We start from the raw sequence: 7,637 nt of genomic DNA, 5'->3' as shown, positions 1-7,637 counted from the left end.
AGGGTGGCTGGCCGGAGAGTGGCTGGCCAGAGGGGTGGCTGGAGAAGGTGACTAAGGAGGATGAAGCAGCAGCTTCTTCTCTGATGGCTAAGCCCCCTCCACGAGGACCATCAAGCCGGGCGGAGGTGAGATATGCTACCATGAATTGCGTCTGACTCCATTACTTGACTCTATCCTTTAACTCTCATGCTCTCTATGACTTTACTATAATCTCTACTTATTATCGCTGTACAATTGCGCCTACCAAACCTGTGATGTTTTGTGGGGTTCCCTATTACCCTTAACCCCACACTCATACATTTATTTGTCCTTTTGTGATTGACTATTGTATAAAATGTTCTGTCATGATAGTGTCTCTCTGGTAATGTCAGCAATGGCGGAAATGATTATCAGGACAGCAGCAATTGCCGCAAGTCTTCTTGATGTTTGGGGTAACTTCACTAACAGGACAGGGATCTGGGCTGTTCTCTAAACTCTCAGATCACAGCATCAGCTTCCCTCCTTTGGGACCTTGCTGACTCAAGGGAAATCCACCTAGCTCCTTTGCCTGTGAAACCATAAACAAATAGCTCCTTTCCTTGGGGTGTCAGCAACCTGGAAACAGAATCATGATTAAGACTGGGTGGTTTCTCCATCTCTTCTGTGTCCTTCATCTTTCTCCGACCATAGTTGCGTCCTTCTAAGGGGAGTCCACCAGCTTTATTCTGCAAAAACATACATGTATAGCCCTTTCTCCAGGTGATAAATGGACCTGGATTCCAAACATGATTACCGTCTTCCTGGGACTTCTTAGGATCAGCTTTTTCTGTAGAAGTGAAAATGTGTTTACCTGCCCAAATTTTGTTACAAGCTTTTAGTAAAAGATTTTTTAGTTAAAATGACTAAAGGAAGTTTGTCACACATAGGATTACTCTTCTCCCCCTTCTGTTTTAACAATGGAGACTTCAAAGTAATCTGTTAACTTGCTTGGTTTTGGACCAGTATAACTAGTTGGAGTTCATTGTTATGTAAAATTTGGCTCTTTGCTCTCAGAGTCTCCAGAGAGCGGACTAATTGTGAGAACTTCTTACCACACTTAGGATGATTTGAAAGACTGAAAAAATTCTTAATAAATTTGTCCAGCTCCTTTTGAGCTAGCTTACCAAACAGTCATTTTTTCTCTAAGTTTTGTTAATCTTTTAAAGAACAAATTTCTTTTCTTCCCAACAGTTTTAGTGTCATATAATTCACATATGATACAACTCAATAGGTCAATCACATCAAGAAGAGCTGTACAATTATCATCATAAATTGTTTTGGAGCATTTTCTTCATTCTTGTACTCATCATTATTAGCTCCCCATTTCCCACTACCCACTCCTGCCATACCCCCAAGGAACCATTAATCCAGTTACGTATAGACTTACCTATTCTAGGTCTTCTATACAGAAAAACATTAAAAAACAAACAAACAAGAATAACAAAATAAAAAGAAATAAAGACACCAGTCAAAAAGACAGCAAAAAATACCAAAAACAAGAAGGTACAAACTTCCTGTCTCATATATTTTTTCTATTCCTTTCTTGTTCATTTATTCCACTCTAATTTTTTTCTTTAAGTGAAAAAATTTTTTAAATGTATACATGGCATACTTATTAGGCTGGTTTCTCTAAAAGCAGAATCAGTGAAATTATATGAATATGTATGCACATGCCCACATGCATGTGTAAAGGCATATGATTTGTATTTATTTGTATAAAATCTCAGAAACTCACTGCCATTAAGTCAGTTCCAAGTCATAGCAACCTTATGTAGATATACAGAGAGGGCTATATCAAGAAAGTGGTTCACACAGTTGAAGTAGGCAAGTTCCAAGTTTGGGCAGTTCTGAGTCTATAGACCAGATGTCAGGCTGAAGGTGGATGAATCCAAGGTTGGCTGGTAAGATGGCAGGCTGTTGATGCAAGTCCAAAGAAGTAGAAGTTATTGAAGCAGGTATAGCATCCAGATGCAACAAAATGCAAACAAAATTTTCCACAGTCTCAATTTATGTTAGAAGCAGGCTATCCCCTCAAGGAGACCTTATTATGGGGGATTTAAAAAACCCCAAACTCACTGCCGTCGTATCCGTTCTGACTCATAACAACCCATAGGGCAGAGCCAAACTTCCCCTGTGGGTTTCAGAGATTTTAATTATTTATGGCAGTAGAAAGCTTCATCTTTTTCTTATCATGGGGGATACCTAGGTCTTAATTGCCAAGTTGACAAAAAAAATCTTAAGTATCTCAATATTAAAAAAACAACAACAAGCATGATGATGGCAACATATGCATGACACAATGAATGTATGTATGGATGGATTGTGATAAGAGCTGTACGAGCCCCCAATAAAATGAATAAAAACAAAATCAAGCAAAACAAAAACTCAAGTTTTAAAGAGAGGAACGTACTAAAATAAATCTCCCAACACCACAACATCTAACCCTATTACCCAAAATATGTGTAGTCTTTCTGAAATCCTCTCTAAAAATTATGTTATAATGTTTAACAGCTTTATTAAGAAATAAGTTGTGCCATATATACTAGGTTGAATTATGTCCAAAAAATATCTTCGAAGTGTAATACAGTTACCTGTGTATGTTACTTTATAGAAATAGGACTTTTATGGACGTAATCAAGTTAATAGGAGGTCATCTTGGATTTGGGTGGGCCTTACTGCAATAGCGCTCAGTGCCCTTATAAAGATAGGGAGAGTCAGAGATTAGGGCAAGTATACACAGAAGGCTCCGTGGAGGCAGAGGCAGAGACTGGACTGACGTCAAGGACTGCTGGCAAGCACCACAATATCTCCTTGCAGGCAAAAGAACAACCCTGAAAGTTCTAACGGACCCTGACTAAGACCATGGATAGGGAAAGGCAATTTATTAAGTGAATAATCATAGGGACAAGGTAAACCAATAATTATTGAAGTCACAATTAAGTTACATAGTTAATTTAGTTTCTGCCAATCCATGGAGACGTTTCATTGACGAGTTCTGACCTTGAGTCAAAGGCTCCATTCCATTCCAGACAGGGTTACTGTACAAAGAACTAAGATTCATTTTGAAAATCTATTTCCACATTAATACTTTAAAAGTGTTTTTGCTCAAGTACTGTGTAAAGAAAGACATTATTGCAGCAAGAGGAAATGGCTCCTGGTTAATGAACACGTTGGCAGATGGAATATGAAAAGACCAAAGTTCCCAATGTTATCTAGTGCTCCCTTCTACTGCAGCTGTTGTTTATAAATAAACAGAGCAGAGGATTCTCATCTGTTCATTCTTTTACTCCAAAAATGCTACCGAGTCCACAATACTCATCAGGCTGAGATCCAGCAGAGAACAAACGAACAGAAGTCCGCTCACTCGAGGTTCCTATTCTGCAGGAAGACTCACAGCCAACAAGTAAACAAAGAATCCCAGAATATGCTGAGTGCCACGAGGTATCCAAGACTGGAGAGAGTGGTGCGGAGTGGCTGTGAGACGACTCCTTAGCTGACACCTCAATAGCAAAGCGGACTTATGGTGAGTACATCTAGGAGCGGAAAGGTTCAAACAAGGGGCCCCGCAGGCAAAGCTCTGGGCCTGTAAAAGGACCGAACGAACAGTGAAAATGTCTGAAGTCACGGGTGAATCACAGAAGTCTTTGCCTATTGTGATCAAGCAGGCACCAGTTGTTTGACTCATGGCAACGCCATGTGTGTCAAAGTAGAACGGTGCTTTATGAGCGGTTTCCCTGGGCAGGTTCAAACCTCTAGTGTAGCAGCTAAAAGTATTCACCATTTACACTAACCAGGCACTTCTCCTGACAGGAGTATGAGTTATTTCTGAATGCAATGGGGATATACTGGAATGTTTCAATAAATAACATGATCTGGTCCATACTCTTAAAACATGTAGAGACAAATATGACTGAAAAAAAATATGAATGAATCATAAAAAATTGTGCTGGATAAAGGAAGCTAGACACAACAGAATTAAGAAAAAGTGGAGTCTGTGATTATAAAACACAAAGAGAATCAGAACAGGGCTGCCCAGAGTTCAAAAGAAAAGATGGGGTGCAAAGGGCTACTGGTCTGAAGAGTGGAGGAACTTTTGAGTTATGAAAATGTCCTAGCATCTTGATAGGGGCTTAGCCAATGCTTTTATTAAACCTCGAGTGCTAATGTTTGTACATATCCTTCGTATATAACGTTTGTTCCCCCCAAGGACTAGGCAATATGAAGCTCTAGACATTTTCCTGACAACACAACATGTACTAGGCTCTTGAAGACAAGCCTCTGAACAAAGAAGCCTGCAGAGTCACTCAAACCACGGCTGTCTGCAAAGCATGCGCTAAGGCTTGTGGTAAGGTTAAGAAATATATGCAGGGTGGATTAACCCTGACCTGTTGTCTTGGTCTCTCAGGGGTGCTGTACCACAAATACCATAAGTAGGGCGTGAAAGGAAAGAAAGGTATTTTCTCATAGTTCTCCAGACGATCAACCCAAAGCAGGGTCTCAGCCGTTTGCAGTCTCGGTCTTTCCTCTGCTTTCTTATTAGCTCCCAAGTGTCCCTGGGTCCTTAGCAGTGCCTGGCTTTGTTATGTCAACTAAAGCATGAAGAAGCAGTGTTCTTCATGCAGGTATATTTTACACACACACACACCCCATGCACATACCTTTTATATCTATTCTGCTTTTTTCACAAATCAGAAGTGATTAGATGTGAGATCCACCTTACGCTGAACAGCCTCATTTACATAACAAAAGAGTGTCTCTTTCTAAACAGAATCACATCCACAATTACAGAGACCATGTCTTAACCCATATTATCAAGAGACTAGGGAAGGCTTCCTGGGAGGCAGAGCAAAGGAGGCTGAGGGAGGAAGCAAAGGGAAGGGAGGTTGGTGCTACATCTATAGGGGCATCTGCCTGGCTGTCCCCCTTCTACCCTCTGCCCAAACTACACTTCACTCCTGCAAAGTTTTAGCCCTGCTAAGAAAGGTTTTGCTTTGGGTTAGCATTTTAAAACTGTAGCCTCTCTGTATGTGCTCACCAAATTTCAATGAGCTAATATATTGGGGAAGTAAATGCATTCCCTTTTACAATTGCAAAAAGATATGTAATATAACTGTGTTAGTCTGAGTACATTAAAGAAACAAATCCACAGAAACTCATGTAGAAGAGAGAGTTTTATATAAAGGATAAGTGCACATCAAGAAAACGTCTTAACCCAGTGCTGCCCAAACCCACAAGTCCAACATTAACCCAGGGATGCAGAGGGATCGACTTTTATTCAACTAGTTTTAAGAAGGGATGATTCTCTCAAGAGCAGGCAGAGAAGAAGCTGGTCTGTAAGGGTTCTGTGGGGGCATGGATAATGGAACTTGAACAGGCTCCCATGTCTGACCAAGGGCTTGTACAGAGAGCAGGGGCTAGTCAGAAGACTCGGGACTGTAAGAGCAGCACAGAGCTGGGGAGCTTTGAGTGAAAGGGAGCAATGTTGAAAGGGTAGTTTTAGCAACATCGCAGTGTTTAAAATCAAACCAACTTGCCTGAAGTCTATTCTGACTCCAGGGAATTCTATAGGCCCCTATAAAGCTGCTTCTTAGGCTATAAACATTTACAGAAGTAGAGTCCTTACCTCTTTTTCTCCTATAGAGAGGTTGGTGGGTTCGAACCATAGATTTTTTCCATTAGTAGTTCAATGCTTAACCCGCTGTACCACTCCGATGTTTTTGGTCAAATCTCCGTTCTCTTATGGAACACTGGCACAGAGTCTATTCTCAGGGCTTCTGGAGTTGGGTTTCTGAAGCTGATGATAGAGATGTCACCAGTCTTCAAGGCCACCTTAATATATACAGCTTATATGAGCAGACTACCCAGTGAAAGAAGACGTAGCCTGCAGATAGTCAGAACAAACTTTGGCATATAACTTAGTTTTTATGGTGCAAAAGAACTGATTTAACACATCTATTGATGAGTGACTAGCCATTATATTTATGTCTGGATGCAGTAATCATTTGAACTTTTTGGTTTCATTTTAAGCACTTTCTATCTGTTACTCCACTGTTGGAGCATAACTTCTGAGGCAAAGGACTAAGGCACGCCTGGACCGAGCCACGGTATTTTCAATTGCCCCCTATGAATGTGAAAGTTGGAAGACTGAAGAAGAATCGGTACCTTTGGACTGGGGTGATGACCAAGGCTCTTGAAAGTACCATTGACTACCAAAGGATCCAGTGACCTGTCTTAGAAGTGTGCCCAGAGTGCCGCTTACAGGCAAGGGTAGCAAGACTTTGTCTTACGTACTTCGTGCATACTGTCAGGAGAGAGCGGTCCCCGAAAAAGGACATCATGGTTGGTAAAGTGAGGGGCAGTGAAAGAGTAAGGCTGTCAGCAAAACGGATTGAAGTCGTGGCTGCAACAAGGGGCTCGAGTATGGGAACAATGGTGAGGATATGTGCAGGAGCAGGCAGTGTTTCATGGCAGTGTGCGTAGGGTCACTATGGGTTGGAACCGATTCGATGCCACTTTACAGCAACAGGTGTGCCGAAGGCTAGGGTTTGCAATGGAGTCGCTAAAGCTATTTTTGGAGTCGCCACATGCATTCAGCCTCCAGTGAGTTCTTTCTGATCACTGAACAGCAATGTAAAACACTCTGCCTTCAGACAGAGTGTGCAAGTAGATTGCTAGGACTTCCAGAGCCAGCCCAAGGAGGAGCAGCGCAGCCCTGGGCCTTGCCTACATGCGCTCTTGATGGAAATTGAGGTACTAGGGTGGCATGGGCATGCGTCATACCCAGACCGCATTGATCAGAGGGCCCTGAAAATGTTCAAAATGTTCTTATGTGTAAGAGTGTACGAGTCTGTAGTTCTGCTTGCAATTGTGATGTTGCCAATCGTGATTTTGTGACACTTCCCATTGTTCTCCATGTCCCATTGACGTGGATAGGTTTTCATCAATCCCTGGTCACCATTTTTGCCTCATGCTGATGATCTCCAGGTGAGTGAGGTCACTGTGAGTCTGAATCAACTTGATGAGAGTAAGTTTTGTTTTTGTTTTTCTCCCCTACAGCCTCCTTCCCCTACCTTGCCCCCAAAGGGGCAAATTCACAGGGAGGGCAAGGTGCTGACTGAGATACTTTGCTGGGGGTCTGGGAGTGGTGCGACCACGAGCCTAAGGATAGGGCGCAGCCAAGGAATAGGGCATGCCAAACCCTTCTTCTAGCTGGAATCGGAGCATGAGCAGGCACAGGGCTGGGGAGAAGAGAAAGGAGACAAGTGCTAGGGAAGGAGAAAGCCCGAGAAGAATGCACAAGTAAGTCTACATGAAATAGAGTCGACTAGAGGCCATTTGCTTCATCACAAATTTCTGCCCTTAGCTAATCCATTTCCAACAGGAATGATGATGATGATGATGATGATGATGATAAGTCTAGCAGGTGTTGGCCCCAGACCTAATTTGGAATTTGACCCCGTGGGTCCTCACCTACTCAGGCTCTGCACCCTTGAGGCTCCTCACATGAGCACAGAGGTGGAAGCTGGCCGGGGAATGAGGAAGTAGGAGCGCAGAGGTCAGGAGGCAGGGAGGGAAGCAGAAAAGCGCCCCGAAGGGGGACTGAAGGAGGGGCTGGAGAG

The sequence above is a fragment of the Echinops telfairi genome, unplaced genomic scaffold (assembly GCF_000313985.2).
Source record: "Echinops telfairi isolate 266 unplaced genomic scaffold, ASM31398v2 ScPeMD7_1;HRSCAF=3_0, whole genome shotgun sequence".
NCBI classification, from domain to species: domain Eukaryota; kingdom Metazoa; phylum Chordata; class Mammalia; order Afrosoricida; family Tenrecidae; genus Echinops; species Echinops telfairi.
Note: the sequence above shows the minus strand (reverse complement) of the source record.